This window comes from Salvia miltiorrhiza, chromosome 4 (assembly GCF_028751815.1).
Source record: "Salvia miltiorrhiza cultivar Shanhuang (shh) chromosome 4, IMPLAD_Smil_shh, whole genome shotgun sequence".
In the NCBI taxonomy this organism is placed as follows: domain Eukaryota; kingdom Viridiplantae; phylum Streptophyta; class Magnoliopsida; order Lamiales; family Lamiaceae; genus Salvia; species Salvia miltiorrhiza.
In genome coordinates this window covers 30,728,275-30,747,273 of record NC_080390.1, presented here as the reverse complement: position 1 = coordinate 30,747,273, position 18,999 = coordinate 30,728,275, and the positions used below count along the sequence as shown (strand labels likewise).

The following is an 18,999-nucleotide window of genomic DNA, read 5'->3' as shown; positions in this document are numbered from 1 at the left end:
GTGAGTAAACGTCCACCCCACGTGGCTTACTTCATGTTCGATTTCACAAGTTTGTTGAGTTGAGATTTCTATTAAGTATTTAAATCCATTTAAGTAGTAGGAGTTATGCGGTAAACGTCCACCCCACGTGGCTTACTCGTGTAATTTTTCACAAGTACTTTAGAAGATGGAATTAAATGAGATAACTAAGAAATTAAATTGAATACGACATGGTCCGAGTGTGTATGTCAAAATTCGAGAATTTAATTTCAAAGTTAGATTGTGGTAATTGTTTAATGATTTTTATTCTTAAATTTATATAGACCTCCACATGCGGTCTCTAGACAAAGTGATTAGCAATGTGAGTAAACGTCCACCCCACGTGGCTTACTTCATATTTATTTTTCATAAGTTTGTCAGAAGAGGTTTCTATAAAAATATTTAAAACCATTAAAGTAGTGGGAGTTATGCAGTAAACGTCCACCCCACGTGGCTTACTTGTATAATTTTTCACAAGTACTTTGGAGAATGGTATTAAATAAGATAACCAAGAAAATTAAATTGAAAGCGGCATGGTCCGAGTGAGTATGCTAATTTCGAGAATTTAATTTTTAAGGTTAAAGTGTGGTCATTGCTTAGATATCATATCAAGTACAATGTACAACTCCCAAAGGAGTCCCTTCTTGATGATGATATGGTCTAGTTAAGGCGCCAACTATTGATTTCTTTTGTCAAAAGGTTAAGTTGACATGGATAGAAATCAAATGACTAGGTAAATAGTCTGGTTGAGGAGTTCGTGTGTAAACGTCCACCCCACGTGGCTTGCACATGGAATTCTTTGAGGTGTTGGAGGTTTCATTAATATTGTTTTATCAAAAGGTTACAATATTATTGTTACGAATTATGTGCTTTATGTTCGTTACTTTCAGATATGTCTATGTCTCCTACTGTTTTATTTATTCTTGCACAAAGTCTTTTAACCGGTCCACATATATAAAATGGAAACGCAGTTTTGGATTTTTTATCTTATCACAAACTAACACAATTTTTTGTGTTGCTTACTACTTCACGTTCTATTGGTCCGAACAATGAGTCAACTGATGAGAAAAAGGAATTACATAAAAGGTGGCATAAGACGAATAATGTGGCTATATGCTATATTATGAGTATAATGTCACAAACCTTGTAGTTCCAACATCAGGGCATGGACGATGCCATTAGCATCATGCTGAATCTCAAGAAAGTGTTCGGAGAGTCGGACTGAGCTGCCCATTTAAATTTGATGAGAGTAATCTTGTTAATTTTATGAGTGAGCACAGCTCAGTGCACGAGCATGTCATGCAAATTTTGACGGGCTTGACTTGCTCAGTGGGAGTATCGACGGTGAGGCAAAAGTCGATATCATCCTGAACTCTCTTCCCAAGTCTTTTAATTAAGAACTTCCGCCTCAATGCTGTTATGAGCAAGAAAGATATTTCTTTTGAGTTACTCTAGTTACGGCTACGGAAGTTGTGGGAAAGAGATGTGCAAGCACTTGTTATTGCCAAAGGTGAGCCATCTTCTTCGTCAAATGACGGGAAGAAGAAGGGTCCAAGGGCCAAGTAAGACAAGGGAAATAGTGGGAGTAGTGGTGTGATAAGATTGAGTATTGGATATTTCTTCTTTCAATACTCAAGGCAAAGGGTTACTTCACTTGCTATAGTAACTGAGACATGTCAGCTCGTTTTCTACTCAGTTTTGAGTAGTGGATAACGAGAGAAACTGATAATGATTGTTACATCTTGCATGGCTTTTTATAAGCTGACAAGGAAGCTGAGAAGTGATGAGATGATAGTCTTCATAGGCAACGTGACTAGAGTCGCAGTTGTTACAATTGGAGACTTGTCTTTAAGTTCTAAAGACATAGTTTAGTTTTTTGAGAGTTCCTTATCATGTTCCAAAATTTTGAATAGATGGATCTTATGTCATTTTGATAGTGATGTTTCTATCATAAGAAATGACAAAGTTGTCTATTCTGGTATTTTTGAACATCTCTCTTCATACTATAACTTGTCTACAAAATACCTTTATATTGCATTTACATCATCGAACAAAAGAAAGAGAAAAGTTAAGGCTAATCTCTCATGAGGATCTTACACATAAATTGATACCCTAGATTAGGTCACATCTATCTTAACAGGATCCAAAGGCTCTTGTCTAAATAGTACATTGGATTCAGTCCAGGTTGTACCATTTGGAACCTGCGAATCCTGTATAGAGGAAAAGATGGAGACCGGGTCATTCATGACAAAGGGGATAAAAGGCCAATAATGTGTTAGGAATGATCTTTTCTGATTCATTATCAGAGTTTGGGATTCCAACCCAGTTTACTACACCGTGTAATCCCTATATAAGATGGTGTAGTGGAGAGAAGAAATAGGTCACTCTTGGATAAATATGTTTGATGATGAGTTATGCATCTTTGCAAATAGTCCTAAAGAATCAGAAGGTGGTTATTAGCAATGACACACGATTCTTAGAAGTGGACTATGTGAGTAATCACTAATCCAAGTCAGATAGTGTGCTTCAAGAAATTGAAGACATTAGACAGGCGATTCCATCACCCAAGCCAAGTGTGCAAGAGTTTTGTACCACAAGACACTGCACGCACTGTTGACACACATGTGCCACCACAGATCCATTGTAGTGGGAGGGTTGTGGGTCAACCCGATCGATTTATGTTCTTGGGAGGATCTTTGGATTCAGTCCCTAGTAGTGAATATAAGAGAATCGACCCAGATATCTACTTGGAATTAGTGGAAGACGAGAATGTAGATTCCTGGCACGCCTCAATGGAGCAATCCATTAAGAATATGGGTGTATACTAGAAAATCTTGCTACCAGGAGGCAGTAAAGCCTTAGGTAGTAAGTGAGTATACAAGATAATGACAGGCCCGAATGAGCAAGGTCGTAACTTTCGAAGCTAGACTGGTGGCGAAAAGGTTATGCCCAGTGTAAGGGTATAGGTTATGATGATATTTTCGCCAGTACCATGCTCAGAACATTCGGATCATTTTACCCATAGCAGCTCACTTAAACCATCGAGGCCTGGCAAATGGATGTCATATACATTACCTTGGAAAAGGTAAGGACATCCATTTGCATCAACCTGAAGGTTACGTGAGGGAGGGAGAGAAGCATCTCGTGTCAATCGCTCTCGTGTCATCGGTGATGTGGTTTATCTTGCATTTTATGTAGATAATATCCTCCTAATTGGCGACAATATGGAGCTATTGTCAAGACATAAAGTAATGGTTATCCGAACAGTCTCAGATGAAAGACTAAGGAGGTACAGTATACATCTTTGTGATCAAGGTTATAAGGGATCACTAGAAAAGGATGTTGGGCTTATCTCGAGTGTCTTACATTGATACTGTGAATGCTCGTTTTAGTATGAATACCGCCAAGAAAGGATTGCTACCTTTTAGATATGGCGTTCCTTTATCTAAAGACTATGTCTTAAGATGCCTATTAAGGTTGAGGAAATGAAGGCAATATTCTACGTTTCCGCAGTAGATAGCTTCATGTATGGTTTACTATTTACGAGATCTTATATTTGCTATGCAGTTAGCATGGTTATAAGATATCAGTATAATCCTAGTTAAGGATACTGAACTGTGGTAAATTATATTTTCAAGTCCCTGACTAGAGAATAAGGATAGTTTACCAGTTAGACAGTTTAGTTCCCTTTTTGGATTATACGGTTTCGGATTTCCAGGCTGACCGGAACAAAGAATAATTACCTCGAGCTATGTGTTTTCCTTGGGAAGTAAAACCTTTTGGTTTGACCACTACCTCCAGAAACCTACTGATCTTTTCACAAAAGGCTTATCGCAAATGGTCATTGAAAGATGGGAATGCGATGGATGCCAGATTGATGCCACCCACTTAGGAAACTTTAAGTATAAGTGGGAGAAGTGTTAGGTGATTGGTAAATAGACGCATTGTATACTAAAAGTTTGCTTTAGTATAAGTGGGAGATTGTTGGATTTGTATACTGAAAGCAAGAACGTTTTATGCTTGTATACAATGTTTCCTAAGTTCACTATCTAATCTCCTATCTGATTGTGTTCATGATTGCATATGTATGTTCTTTATCTCTATATAAGTAGATTATATGGTGTGTTGTAGATCACAGAAGACCATATAATTGGAATAACCTTAAGAGATATAATATGATCACAGCCGAAATAACTCTTGGACAAGTTATTGGTTTAGGCTGCAGTATAGATGGAAGTAGTTTGTCTTGGCTACTTGTCTATATTGGTACGTCATTACGTATTGATAGGACCACAGTTGAGATGTATTCTTCTATCTGACTTAAGTGAAGAATCAAGATCTCGGTGACTTATAAGATCTTAATAATAATAAGTATTCAGATATATATGTTAATTCGTATATCACTTTGACTTACTATGGGTGAAAGTTATATACTAACTCGAGTACTCTGTATCTTGGGTGATAGCGGTTAATATATGATATTTGATTATCTGTATTAGTACCCGTATCCGGTATAGGATAATGACATCCCCTTAAGGAGCTCCATAAGGTTTATTGCGTTAAACCCTGCAGGTTGATTAAGTTCAGGCGCAATAATAAAGTTTGAGTGGTACTGCTTAAGGATTTATAAAGAGATTAATTAATTTAAGCTGTCAGAGCTCTAATTAATTAATGGATGTCGGATATTTTAAATACGGAGATTTAATAAGTCTAAATACAAGCCCCCCGACTCATCACCGGCAATAAAGGGGTAAGTCAGTATCGGTTCTCTAGTGGAATGAACTGATATTTATAAATTAATTATGATCTGGGCTGACCATAGATAAATTAATTTATTTGAGGCCCATCTTTATTCCTTGTATCTGGTCCCTGGACTGGCCCAATGTCTCCTAGCCCTAGAAGGAGAGAAAGACGCCTCCTACACTAATTCTGTGCCCACACGTATTTAATTTTATTTAAATACAGCTGTCAGCTCTCAGGAAAACACACTGATAAAATATTAGGGTTTTGAGAGCTGTGGGGCACAGGGAAGAAAAACGTGTGGGACTTATTTCTCTCTTGGGACTTTCATAGATCGTTGTCCATCCAACGGTGAAAGCTAAGCGGGATACAGTCGAGAAGATCAGAGCTGGAGTCAGATTTTCGCAGGAAACCAAGTTCTGGCAGTCTCCGTAAAACGGCCATAACTTCCTCCACAGAACTCCGATTCAGACGAATCAGGCGGCCACGGAAAGCTCTCTCGAAGACGAAGAAGTTGTATTTCTGAGCGAAATACGATGTGAGGACGTTTGAGGCTTCAAACGAAGGCTTGAAGCTGACTGGTCTGTTCAGATGCGAATCTGCGAATTCTTCTGAATTCTTCAGGTATTTCTGAACTCCAACGTGCAGCTGTTAAATTCATAGGAGCATGTTAGGATTAATCGTTGTATGATAAATTAATAATAATCCAAGAAACGATCATCGGGCAAAGCGGAACGTTAATTCAGTTTAATATTCCTTCAATTCATACTTTAGTTTTTAGCTTTAGAATTTTATTGCTTTCTAGTTTTAAGGCTTGGATCAAGATTGAAGATTGAAGATTCAAGCGATACAATCGTTTTTCATTCGGTTTTTATATAATTCAGTTTTTACAATTGCATTCTATTTAAGTATGTTTATGTTTTATTTAAGCATGTCTGGCTAGTTTCCTTTAGCTGATTCTAGGGTTTGTAAATAGTTGATTGAATTTATGTGATTTATTTGTTAATACCTTTATGCCTTCCAGTTTATGATTCATAATTCCTGGTACTTGTTTTCTTGTGAATTATTTGGCCAATAGTTTGCATGTTTAGCTATTCGGTTTGAGACCTAGCGGAGATAACTGTTTAGCGGATTCAGGAATGTATGATATGATTTTAACCTTGAGACCTAGCGGAGATAGGTGGATCATAGGGAGCAATTCTTAGGAGCTATTGGGAGTTAGTAGATTTTCTTGAGACCTAACGGAGATAGAGAATTTACTAATCTACGATCATTGCTGCTCTAGCGAGAGTAATTGGTTAATTAAGCGATCTCTCATCATAACTGGATTAAATTGGTACATAGGATTAATAGATTAATTGCGTAGATTTAATTGATGAATTTACTACCCTAGGATCAGTTGTCTTTTATTTTTGATATTTTCCTACGTGATTTTAATTACTGTTATTTGCGTTTTAGTTTAGATCAACCAATCTCTACGTTCTGTTGCCTGTCTACTATTTAAGTCTGTTTAGGAGATAGATAAAGTCGTTTCGTTGTGTCAATCCCTGTGGATACGATATCTGGTTACTATTTCTGTGCTACAATTACACCGTGTTAGTTGCGGTATTTTGTGCTAATAATTTAGTGATCAACTTTTTGGCGCCGTTGCCGGGGATTTGATAAGAAATTGCTTTAATATTTTTGATAGGACTTTATAGTACTTCAGGTTTTTATTTGTTTTTATTTTTGTTCTAATTTTTTTGAAAAGTGTGTTTCTGTAGGTTGCGTATGAGCACAAGATCTCACGATACTCCTCTTTTTGAGTTTGATCCTGAAATTAACAAGACTTTACGCAATCTTAATAAGCAGTACAAAAGAGACAACCACGAAAAAAAGAAGCAAGCAATGGCAGAGCAACAGAATAACATGGACCTTGAAACTCTTGTGCGAGCCGTGACTCACCTTCAGAGGCATCTAGACGAAGAGAGAGAGCGCAACCGGGCTCCTCCACCAGAGCCACCACTGAATCACATGTATCAGCCTCGGGTTGATCAATTTCAAGGAGGCAGATGGGGACCAACTGTACAAGCCAACACGTTCGAGCTGAAGTGTTCGCTATTTTATTTACACGCCGCAAGTGTACGGGTGCAATTGTATATAGTGGCAAACAAGGTCGAATCCACAGAGACTAATGATTATCAATGCCTACTCTTAATTACTTTACTCTATCTGGAAAACCGAATTGTAAAGGTTTGATTTTTGAAAACAAATTTAAATTGAAATAAAGGAATACTGAAAAGAAATCAAGCTGTGAAAATGCGAAGTAACAGAAGAAAGAGAGTTTCCCAAGGCAAATGTTTCAACAGATTCTCCTAACTAACATGATTGATTCAATTAATGAGATAATTCCTAAGGCAATCTCAAAGTTAATTCATACCCACTCCCGTGGCATACAAATCGTTGATTACATGCAAGGCTACCATCCCTGGATCACACTTCTAACATGTAACTCCTAAAAGTTCCTAGGATTAACGCCCTCACAATTATTAATTCCCTTTAGAATTAGAATAAATGTGTTCTATGTTCTTAGTTCAGGTTATAATTATCATCTCCCGATCTCAAATTAAAACCTATGATAATGCTAAATTGGTGATCAAGCAATAAAGCAAGCAATTATAACAAGAACATAGAAAGGAATATAAATCTCAATTAATTAAATCAACAGTCAGAAAATTGAATCGTGTTTACTCCCTAAACCCTGGGAAAAAGGGATTTAGCCACACATAGACATATGACTAATAATCACAATCTCAATAAAACTAATAAACATAAAACTATGAAAAACCGTAGAGAAATCGAGATTCTTCAGTCTTGCTCTTGCTCCGTGTCTCACAGCTCTCAGGAAAAGTCAGAATATGATAAAAGATGTATGGGATAAGCTAAAAGATGGTATTTATATGCCCTAGGTCGTCTAGCTCGAAAATCCTCCAAAAATCGCGTTTTAGGTGAAAAAGCGGAAAAGTTGGGCTGACTCGGCGCCTCGCGCGGCCGCATGGCTGGGCCGCGCGAGCTCGCGCGGCCACCTCGCGCGGCCGCGCCCCCCGGACCGCGTTATCTTCCCAGACTTCCTGTCTTCCTCGCGCGGGCATGTCGCGCGGCCGCATTGCTGGGCCGCGCGAGCTCGCGCGGTCTCCTCGCGCGGCCGCGCGCCTGGCCCGCACGGTCTTCCAGCGGGTTCTGCATCCTCGCGCGGCCGTGGCATGCGGCCGCATGCCCGGACCGCGCGACTTCCCGGCGCCCGTCCTCGCGCACTACCGCGTGTCCTCCGACACACGGACTTCCCGGCGCCCGTTCTTGCTCATCCGATGCCCGATTCTTGCCCCGTTCATGCCTATGGACTCGTCACTTCGCGTATTCCACTACGCTTCATCCAAAACTCCACAAAATGGGTCCAAAACCTGTAAAAAACAACACGAGCACGGACGAGTAGTCTATTCCACACAAATTTAACAATTCAAACCAAAGACTCTCAAGAACTCAATGAAAACGCCCAAAAAACTATGAATAAACGCGACAAAGGAGATGAAAAATGCAAGTAGAACAACCCCCCAAACTTAAACCATTGTCCGTCCTCGGACAAAAACAAAGATGAACCACAGATGAATCGACAAGAGCGCAGAGAAAAGTGGATAACCTTGTGGCTTCAGATTTATCAACAAAAACAATAGCATGCATTTGTGTCTCCTATCATCAAGAAATGACACTCATGACAAACTTCAAATTATAGTCTTCAACGACTCGCAATCCTCACCAAAAAGATAAAGAAAATACGAACTCTCAACTCTCAAGTGTATCAATCAGAAAGGACGTGTATACGCTCAGTTCAAGCTAAACATGCACTCATCCATAAGCTTGTCAATCGTCTCACCTCTCCATCACTAAATGTGTGCTCCTATAACCAAGATCAAAAAGGTCTTTATTGAAGGTTGTAATGTGGGCTCTTTGGTAAGGTAGGATATGTTTGGCTAAGTGACTCAAAGATGCAAATCAAAGTAACATCATCACCAACCTTATAGCATTCTTGCTCGATTCTATCCTCCACCTTTCATAAAACCAAATTTTCAATATATAATTCACCACAACACAACAATTATCTCTCATGACAATATGACCTTCTATGTATCCTATGTATCCATTTTTTTTCGATTTTTTCACTCTTTTTTTTTTTTTTTTTTTTTTTTTTTTTTAGACTTGTAGGGTACTAGGATTTTTCCAATCAAAGACAAAGTTCATAAATCATGATCACACACCTCCACAAACCAACATTCCCATAGCAACAAACTCCAAGTTCCCACCCACGGCTAAACCAAATAAAATGGATAATAAAAGCTCAAAGGGGCAAAACTAGGATCATATAGAGTAAAAGGACAAGTATGGGATATATGGGCTAGCAAAGATGGCCTTCTATCATCTCTCAGTTATTAAGCACACTGTGTGACCTCGAGGGAGAAACCAAGACAAGTTCTAGCGAGAAACAAGCATGCTTGAACAAACACTCAAGAAACAAAAATAAGACTGTGGAAAATAGTGACAGTCAAGGCTCAAATCTCACAGCTTATTTCATTGATTGCGAACACATTAAAGATCATGCTTATCATTTATCAATCATGCTCAATCTCAACAATGTCAACACAAACACATGCAGTTTTACCATTTTAAAACAGAAATCATCATAGGCCAGTCATCCAACTATACCATGCACATCTCATCTTTTCACCAAGGTATCAACACAGAGCGACAAACAAAAACAAGACTGACAACTTCTCAACAAAGCAAACAAGACTCAAAACTACTAAGACAAACTAAAAAGAAACAAAACAGTAAAGATAGAGTGCCCACACAGCCACATCCCCCCAAACTTATTCTCCACAAGGAAGAATAAGTTTGAAAAGGAAGTGTAGGGCATGGAGTCGAACTCACCGGGGCTCAAGGGGCCGGCGGGTCCTGAGGATCCTGCGGCGGTCCTGGGAAGGCTCGCTGCCAATCATTCATCGACCTCATATACGCCGCATGTTGGCGCATATACTCCTCATGTTGCCGTAGGCGGGCAGCGCGCTCGGCTTCAAATTGGGCATCAAAGTAGCCCTGTTGGTGCCTCTGGAATGCAGCAAATTGATTGTCCACGTGGCCGTACATGTTGGTTTGCAGGTTTTGGAAACCTGCATCCATGTGGCCGTACATGTGTTGCTGCATCGTGGCAAAGCCGGCATCCATGTGGCCGTATAGCAGCTGCTCCATGGCAGGAAAATCGTATCCAGCGGGCGGCGGCGGAGGTGCATGATGGTGGGGAAAGTAGGATGAAGTCCCCGCTTCAGACTCTTGGGGCACGTCGCCCCCTGCTTCATAAGCTGCTTCCTCCTCTGCAGCTTCATCTCTTGCCGCTGACCGTCCTGCCTGTGTTGCCGGTGGGCGCTGGCGTATGAGGTTGAGGTGCTCCGGGGTGTTCAGCAGCCAGTTCGAATGATCTGCCACATCCAGCACAGTGGTCAAGTGCGGGTTGGGCAATGGAAAGTATAGCTTTGGCTTCAAGATCCAGGATAAGTTCCGGCCACCCGTGATGTGTCCCGCTGCTTTTAGCACTTTCAAATCCACCAAAATGTCTTCAGAAACCGCGGTCTTCGTGATCTCAAGTTCCAAGTCGAGAGCGAGGGCGGTGACAAATCCTCCAATGCCAATGGAGGCGGTCGGGGAGGTGAGCTGACTGTGAAATTGATCTAGCAACTGAGGGGCTAAATCAATCTTGTCACCGGTGAGCATACAGTTCAAATGAAGCAATTCGTCAGAACGTAGGTTGCCCACATTCTCCCGAGCAAAGTAATTGTAGGCCATCACCCGCTGTAGGTATCTGAAGACCGGGTTTCTCAATGCTTTGGCCTTTGCACGGCCAGTGACGAAATGCTTGGTGTCCTCAAGAGTCAAATCAGCCATGGCAGCCCATAACTGCTGCGGTTGAAAACCGGCAACACCATATATCCCGCTCCGCGGACTTTCAAGAATGTCATTGAAATTGTTACAAGTCATCCCGTAGTCCTTGTTAAGCAAGCGGAATTGGCACTCCGTGGGAATGGTCCGATCATATTTGATCTTCAAAGTTGACAGGAACTCGATCGTGAGAATCCGATAAGTGTGCCAGTTCCCTGTGAAAACCTGTCGAAGTCCCGCGCGATCGACCATAGCCCAAACATCATCCTGGATGCCCAACTTCTCCACAGTGGTTGGACAGATGTACTTTGTGGGCTTGACCGGGATGTGGATGAGCTTCTCCCAGTTCTTCAGTGAAGCATCATCAGGGAGTTCCACACCGAAGTGGGCCGGTGAGAACTCCAAAACCGGCGGCGCCGCACGATTGGTTCTGGATGACGACCCAGTAACCTTGCCCTTTCCCTTGGCGGCCCGGGATGCTTTCCCTTTCGGTGGCATGCTGGGGATACTGCAAAACCCAAACATGCTGCATTATAAACTATCCCCCAAACTTAAATTACACACACAAGAAGAATAAAATCAAGGCACATCAAGCCACCACCCAACACACCAAAACAATTCAAAGGCCAAACTCATGCGTTGCTTATGCTTAAAATATGTAGCATGTGATTAAGAACATAAGCTAGAACAATATAGAGCATAGGAAGAAGGCCAAAGAACATCATCCCCCACATCATAGCATATGAACCAAATCCACACCAAGAGCTCAAATTGACCAACAATTAAGTTTACCCATGATAAATAAGACATTCCTAAGCATGAATTCGTCCAAATATAAGCATAGAATCAAGAGAAATCAAGAGCAAACAAGAAATCCCCAATTAAAGCCCTAGTTTGAAACTAAGAAAATAAATCATGGAATAAAGCAAAACAATCGGTCAAAGCTAGTAAATCATGCCAAGAATTGAAAAACATAAGTAATTGGGCAAGAAAAACATACCTTGGATGGATTGGATGGAAGAAAATAAGAGAGAAATATGAATTGGGGTGTTAGTGTGTGAAAAGTGGGGTGTTGTGTGTGTTAAAATCGTGAAAAGAGGGATAAAAGGGATTAAAAACCGAATAGGGCGGGTTCTGGCGCGGGTCGCAGCCGGGTCCGGGTCGCGCGGGCGCGTCGCGCGGCCGCATGGCTGGACCGCGCGAGCTCGCGCGGTCTCCTCGCGCGGCCGCGCCCCTGGGCCGCGTGACCTGCTCCGGTTTTCTGCCTTCCTCGCGCGGTCGTGTCGCGCGGCCGCGCCCCTGGACCGCGCGATCTCGCGCGGCCACCTCGCGCGGCCGCGCCCCTGGACCGCATGCCACTCCAGAATCTCCTGACTTGTCGCGCGGGCTGGACGCGCGGGCGCGCGCCTGGGCCGCGCGGTCTGGGCGTTCGACTCCCCGATTTTTTTTTTTTTTTAGTTTATTCCTGCAAAAACGCAGCAAACAACAAAAACGAACAAAAACAAAACGAAACTAAAGTACTAAAACAAAAGAAAAACTCACAAACTTTGGGTTGCCTCCCAATAAGCGATATTTTAACGTCGATAGCTCGACGCTTCATGACTCAACAATCACGAAGATCAATGACGTCCACCGTGTGGACTTGATCCGGGCTATAGTAAGCCTTCACTCGCTGCCCATTCACTCGAAACGGCTCATCTCCTTCTTTGCTTAACTCGATCGTTCCATTAGGAAAAACTTAGGAGATGGTGAACGGTCCCGACCACTTCGACTTCAGTTTTCCCGGAAACAGACGAAGACGGGAATTGAATAGAAGGACTTGATCTCCTGCGGCAAACTCTCGCTTGAGGATCATCTTGTCATGAAACCTCTTCGTCCTCTCCTTATAAATGCTAGAGTTTTCAAATGCTTGATCACGAAACTCTTCCAAAGCACTCAAGTGAAGCATCCTCTCTTTTCCAGCCGAATGAAAATCCAAATTCAATTTCTTCACCGCCCAAAACGCTTTGTGGGCAAACTCCACCGGCAAATGACACGACTTTCCAAACACCAATTGATATGGAGATATACCTAAAGGAGTTTTGTATGCCGTGCGATACGCCCAAAGAGCGTCATCTAGCAATATCGCCCAATCCTTACGACCTCCATTCACAGTCTTTTCCAACACTTGCTTAATCTCACGGTTGGCTAGCTCGGTTTGTCCATTCGCTTGAGGATGATATGCCGTAGTGACATGATGCTTTACTCCATTCCTCTTCAACAAGCTCTCCAACCATCGATTGCAGAAATGTGATCCCCCATCACTTACTAAGGCTCGCGGCGCTCCATATCTCGACAAGATGTACTTCTGCAGAAATTTCATCACCACCTTTGAATCATTCTTGGCGGTGGGAATGGCTTCGACCCATCTCGACACATACTCAACGGCCAAAAGGATGTATTGGTTCCCATAGGATGAAGGGAACGGACCCATAAAGTCGATCCCCCACACGTCGAATAACTCGACCTCCACCACGCTAGTCAAAGGCATCTCATGCCTCTTAGAAATACCACCCATACGTTGGCAACGATCACAACGAGACACGAAAGCGTGGGCATCCTTAAAGATGGAGGGCCAATAAAAACCACTTTGTAGGACTTTGAAGGCAGTTCTATTGGCTCCAAAATGGCCTCCACTCGGTGATGAATGACATTGAGTGAGGATCGGTCCCCACTCCTCTTCTGGCATACAACGGCGAATCACCATGTCAGCGCATCGTCGGTAGAGAAAAGATTTCTCCCACATGTAGAACTTCACATCATGATAGAATTTCTTCTTCTTATAAGTGCTCAAGTCCTTGGGTGGAGGATACTTGACGGCCAGGAAATTCACATAGTCGGCGTACCATGGTCTAGGCGAGCTCACTTGCAAAATCTGCTCATCCGGGAATGTCTCCTTGATTGAAACTTGAAGTTCCTCTCCTTCCACCGGATTCTCTAGGCGAGAGAGATGATCGGCAACCACATTCTCACAACCACGACGATCCCGAATCTCTATATCGAACTCTTGCAGCAACAGGATCCACCGAATGAGTCGTGGCTTGGCATCCTTTTTATCAAAGAGAAATCGGATGGCTGCATGATCAGTGTACACAATTGATTTCGTCCCGATCAAGTATGCGCGGAACTTGTCAAAAGCGTAAACAATTGCTAGCATCTCCTTCTCGGTCACCGTGTAGTTCGCCTGAGCTTTATCCAAAGTCCGGCTAGCATAATAGATGACACGAAAAATCTTGTCCCTTTTCTGACCCAACGCAGCTCCAATAGCAATATCACTAGCATCACACATCAACTCGAATGGCTGCGTCCAATCCGGAACAATCAAAACAGGAGCTGTGACCAAGGCTTTCTTCAAAGTCTCAAACGCAGCTGTGCAGGCATCATCAAAACAGAACTTGACATCTTTCTCCAACAGCTGACTCAACGGCTTAGCAACCTTTGAGAAGTCCTTGATGAAGCGGCGGTAGAATCCGGCATGACCCAAAAAACTGCGCACTGCTCTATCATTGGTTGGTGGCGGGAGCTTCTCTATGGCAACAATCTTGGCTCGATCAACCTCCAAACCTGCAGCTGAAACTTTGTGGCCAAGAACAATGCCTTCTCGCACCATAAAATGACACTTCTCCCAATTAAGCACCAAGTTAGTTTCCTCACAACGAGCAAGCACAACAGATAAATTCTCTAGACAATGATCAAAAGAACTTCCAAACACAGAGAAATCATCCATGAAAACTTCCATCACACTCTCAATCAGATCATGGAAAATAGCCATCATGCATCTTTGGAACGTAGCAGGAGCATTACACAAACCAAAAGACATGCGACGATAAGCAAAAATCCTATATGGGCAAGTAAAAGCAGTCTTGTCTTGGTCTTCCGGGGCAATCATAATTTGATTGTACCTAGAATAACCATCAAGAAAACAGTAAAACACATACCCAGCCAATCTATCAAGCATCTGATCAATAAAGGGGAGGGGAAAGTGGTCTTTCCTAGTAGCAGCATTCAACATGCGATAATCAATACAGACTCTCCAACCAGTAACCACACGTGTAGCAATCATCTCATCAGACTCACCTTTCACAACAGTCATCCCCCCTTTCTTAGACACCACTTGGGTAGGACTTACCCACTCACTATCAGATATAGCATATATAATCCCAGCATCAAGCAGTTTCAACACTTCTTTCCTAACGACTTCTTGCATAATAGGATTCAAGCGCCTTTGAGGTTGCGTTCTAGGCCTAGCATCATCATCAAGCAAAATCCTATGCATGCAGACACTTGGGCTAATCCCTTTCAAATCAGAGATCGACCAACCAATAGCAGACTTATGCTTTCTCAACACACGCAACAAAGAATCCAATTCACAAGAAGTAAGATGAGCTGATACAATTACCGGATACGTCTCACCATCACCTAGGAAGGCGTATCTCAAGTGATCCGACAACGGCTTCAACTCAAGCTTTGGGGCGGTCCCATTTTCCTCTTCCATCTTTTTCTTCTCCTCCTCGGTGCGCAGCTCCAGAAATCGTCCTCTCCTAGGTGCAATCTCTGCAACACTCTCCAATGCACTACAACACTCAAATAACTCATCAGAAAACAAATGCATATCAAGAGGAAAATCAAAATCAGTAGAGAAAAAGGAATGAGAGATGCAAGCCTCAAGAGGGTCGCCGAGACCCTTCCATGAAGATGGTGTGTCGCAGGAATCAACTAGGCTCAGCAACTTGCACTCCTCCATGTCAATGTCTTCCTTCTCATCATAGAACTTCAAAGCTCGATATATGGAGAAGGTATGGCTCTCATCATTGACTCTCAAAGTGAGCTCCCCATTAGCCACATCTATCAAGGCTCTTCCTGTGGCCAAGAACGGTCTCCCTAGGATCAACGGGATGGTCTTGTCCTCCTCAAAATCCAGCACCACAAAGTCAGCTGGGAATATGAACTCATTGACCTTCACCAACACGTCTTCCACTATCCCCCGTGGATACGTCACCGACCTATCTGCCATCTGCAACGCGATCGACATCGGCTTCATCTCTCCAATAGCCAACCGCTGGAAAATAGATAAGGGCATGAGATTAATGCTTGCCCCCAAATCGCAAAGCGCCTTCCCAAACTGCTGGCCTCCAATGATGCAGGAAATAGTGAAGCTGCCAGGATCTTTAAGCTTGGCTGGGAGCTTCTTCTGCAAGATCGCACTGCACTCCTCATTGAGATTCACCGTCTCAAACTCTCCCAGCCGCTTCTTTCTCGAGATGATGTCCTTCAAGAATTTTGCATATTGTGGCATCTCCTGCAACGCCTCCACCAATGGAAGATTGATGTGCAACTTCTTGAAGATCTCCAAAAACTTGGAGAACTGCTGTTTCACCTTCTCCTTCTGATGTCGCTGAGGGAACGGCAAAGTCACTGTTGCTGGCGAAGTAGTCTTCTGCTTTTCATTCTTCTTTTTGCCAGAAACCTCAACGGTGACCTCCTCAGCTTCTTTCTCATCAACCGGCGACACGATCTCGTCCTCAGGCATCTTGGGTCCCTCATAAGTAGTCCCACTCCTCAAATTGATTGCCTTGCAATGCTCCTTGGGATTAACAGTTGTATTGCTCGGAAACTGACCCTGTTGGTGTAGATTTGTAAACGCATTGGCCAATTGACCCAATTGGTCTCGAACATCTTCATCTGGGTTCCCACAGCTGCAGCATTGGACTCCAACTTTTCCATCCTCTCGTCGGACTTGGCCACGAACTTCATTAGCAACTCCTCAAGATTTGACTTCTTCTCTTCGTTTATCACTCCGTTGGTAACCGAGAAGCCTGGTGGAGGTTGAATTGCATTGTTGGGATTCCCATATGACAAATTCGGGTGTGAGCGGCCTCCTTGCTGATATTGTTGTCCTCTATTGTAGCCACTCTGCTGTCCACGCTGGAAATTCCCGAAGTTCCTCCCATGAATGAAGTTGGCGTCTTCTATGCCTGTCGGATCCTCCACAGCTGGTTCAGGTTTTCCCATAGACATTGCTGAAATTTGTGAACTCAGCTCTGCCAGCTGAGTCGAGATCACTGCCAAAGGATCTGAGCTAGATGCTGCAGCAACTTTCTTCAGCTGCACCCTCTCGGACGGCCATTGGTAGCTGGTAGCTGCCATACTTTCTATGATCTCCATCGCGTCCGCACTTCCCTTCTTGAGTATGGAGCCTCCAGCTGCTGTGTCCATGAACATCCTCGTACGCTCTCCACAAGCATTGTAGAACATGACGACTAGAGTCCCTTCATCAAAGCCATGGGACGGGCACTTCCTTAATTTCTCTTGATATCGTTCCCATGTTTCTGCTAAGGATTCTTCTTCAAATTGCTGAAACTGAACGATGTCCATCTTCAACTTCAAAGTGAGACCAGGAGGGTGAAACTTTCGCAGAAACAGGTGTGCCAAATCTTCCCATGCTGGATTGGCTCCCAATTGCAGAGTATGGTACCATGACTTGGCCTTGTCCCGTAGTGAAAAGGGAAATAGACAAAGGCGAATGATATCATCTGCTACGCCGTTCATCTTTATAGTACTGCATAACTCCAGAAACTGTCTCAAATGCACATTCGGATCCTCTATGGCACTACCTCCATATTGGTTCTGTTGTACCATGGTAATCAGCCCAGTCCTTAACTCAAAGTTGCTCGCGTTGACTCTGGGCGGTTCTTGGTACTGGTATAGTGGAGTAAATGCCTCATCAATAGGCGGCTGTTTCTGCTCAGCAGCATTTTTCTGAGCATCCAACACCGCTTGCAATTGCTCTCTCAATGCACGGACTTCTTCCGCAGTGGCCATCGTCTTGAGTGTGGCCTTAGTTTTCTGGCGGAGTGAAGCTTCAAGTTCCGGATCAAAATCTACTAGAGGTAAATTTTTAGATCTTGTGTTCATAAACCACCTAAACAAGTAACCAGTTTCAAATTAGAACCACAAGAAAGAAGTAAAAAAAACTTAAATAAATAACAGAAATAAAAGTCCAGAGTAGTATCAAACAATTAACGGAATAGTACTGATAAAAATCAGTCCCCAGCAACGGCGCCAAAAACTTGTTCGCTATTTTATTTACACGCCGCAAGTGTACGGGTGCAATTGTATATAGTGGCAAACAAGGTCGAATCCACAGAGACTAATGATTATCAATGCCTACTCTTAATTACTTTACTCTATCTGGAAAACTGAATTGTAAAGGTTTGATTTTTGAAAACAAATTTAAATTGAAATAAAGGAATACTGAAAAGAAATCAAGCTGTGAAAATGCGAAGTAACAGAAGAAAGAGAGTTTCCCAAGGCAAAGGTTTCAACAGATTCTCCTAACTAACATGATTGATTCAATTAATGAGATAATTCCTAAGGCAATCTCAAAGTTAATTCATACCCACTCCCGTGGCATACAAATCGTTGATTACATGCAAGGCTACCATCCCTGGATCACACTTCTAACATGTAACTCCTAAAAGTTCCTAGGATTAACGCCCTCACAATTATTAATTCCCTTTAGAATTAGAATAAATGTGTTCTATGTTCTTAGTTCAGGTTATAATTATCATCTCCCGATCTCAAATTAAAACCTATGATAATGCTAAATTGGTGATCAAGCAATAAAGCAAGCAATTATAACAAGAACATAGAAAGGAATATAAATCTCAATTAATTAAATCAACAGTCAGAAAATTGAATCGTGTTTACTCCCTAAACCCTGGGAAAAAGGGATTTAGCCACACATAGACATATGACTAATAATCACAATCTCAATAAAACTAATAAACATAAAACTATGAAAAACCGTAGAGAAATCGAGATTCTTCAGTCTTGCTCTTGCTCCGTGTCTCACAGCTCTTAGGAAAAGTCAGAATATGATAAAAGATGTCTGGGATAAGCTAAAAGATGGTATTTATATGCCCTAGGTCATCTAGCTCGAAAATCCTCCAAAAATCGCGTTTTAGGTGAAAAAGCAGAAAAGTTGGGCTGACTCGGCGCCTCGCGCGGGCTGGTCGCGCGGCCGCATGGCTGGGCCGCGCGAGCTCGCGCGGCCACCTCGCGCGGCCGCGCCCCCCGGACCGCGTGATCTTCCCAGACTTCCTGTCTTCCTCGCGCGGGCATGTCGCGCGGCCGCATTGCTGGGCCGCGCGAGCTCGCGCGGTCTCCTCGCGCGGCCGCGCGACTGGCCCGCGCGGTCTTCCAGCGGGTTCTGCATCCTCGCGCGGCCGTGGCATG

The 18,999-nt window shown here is 42.9% G+C and overlaps 1 pseudogene; it reads left to right on the top strand.

Annotated features, from left to right (window-relative positions):
• The window catches only part of LOC131023277 (uncharacterized), a 132,829-nt pseudogene that overhangs the window by 104,670 nt on the left and 9,160 nt on the right, over positions 1-18,999 (top strand).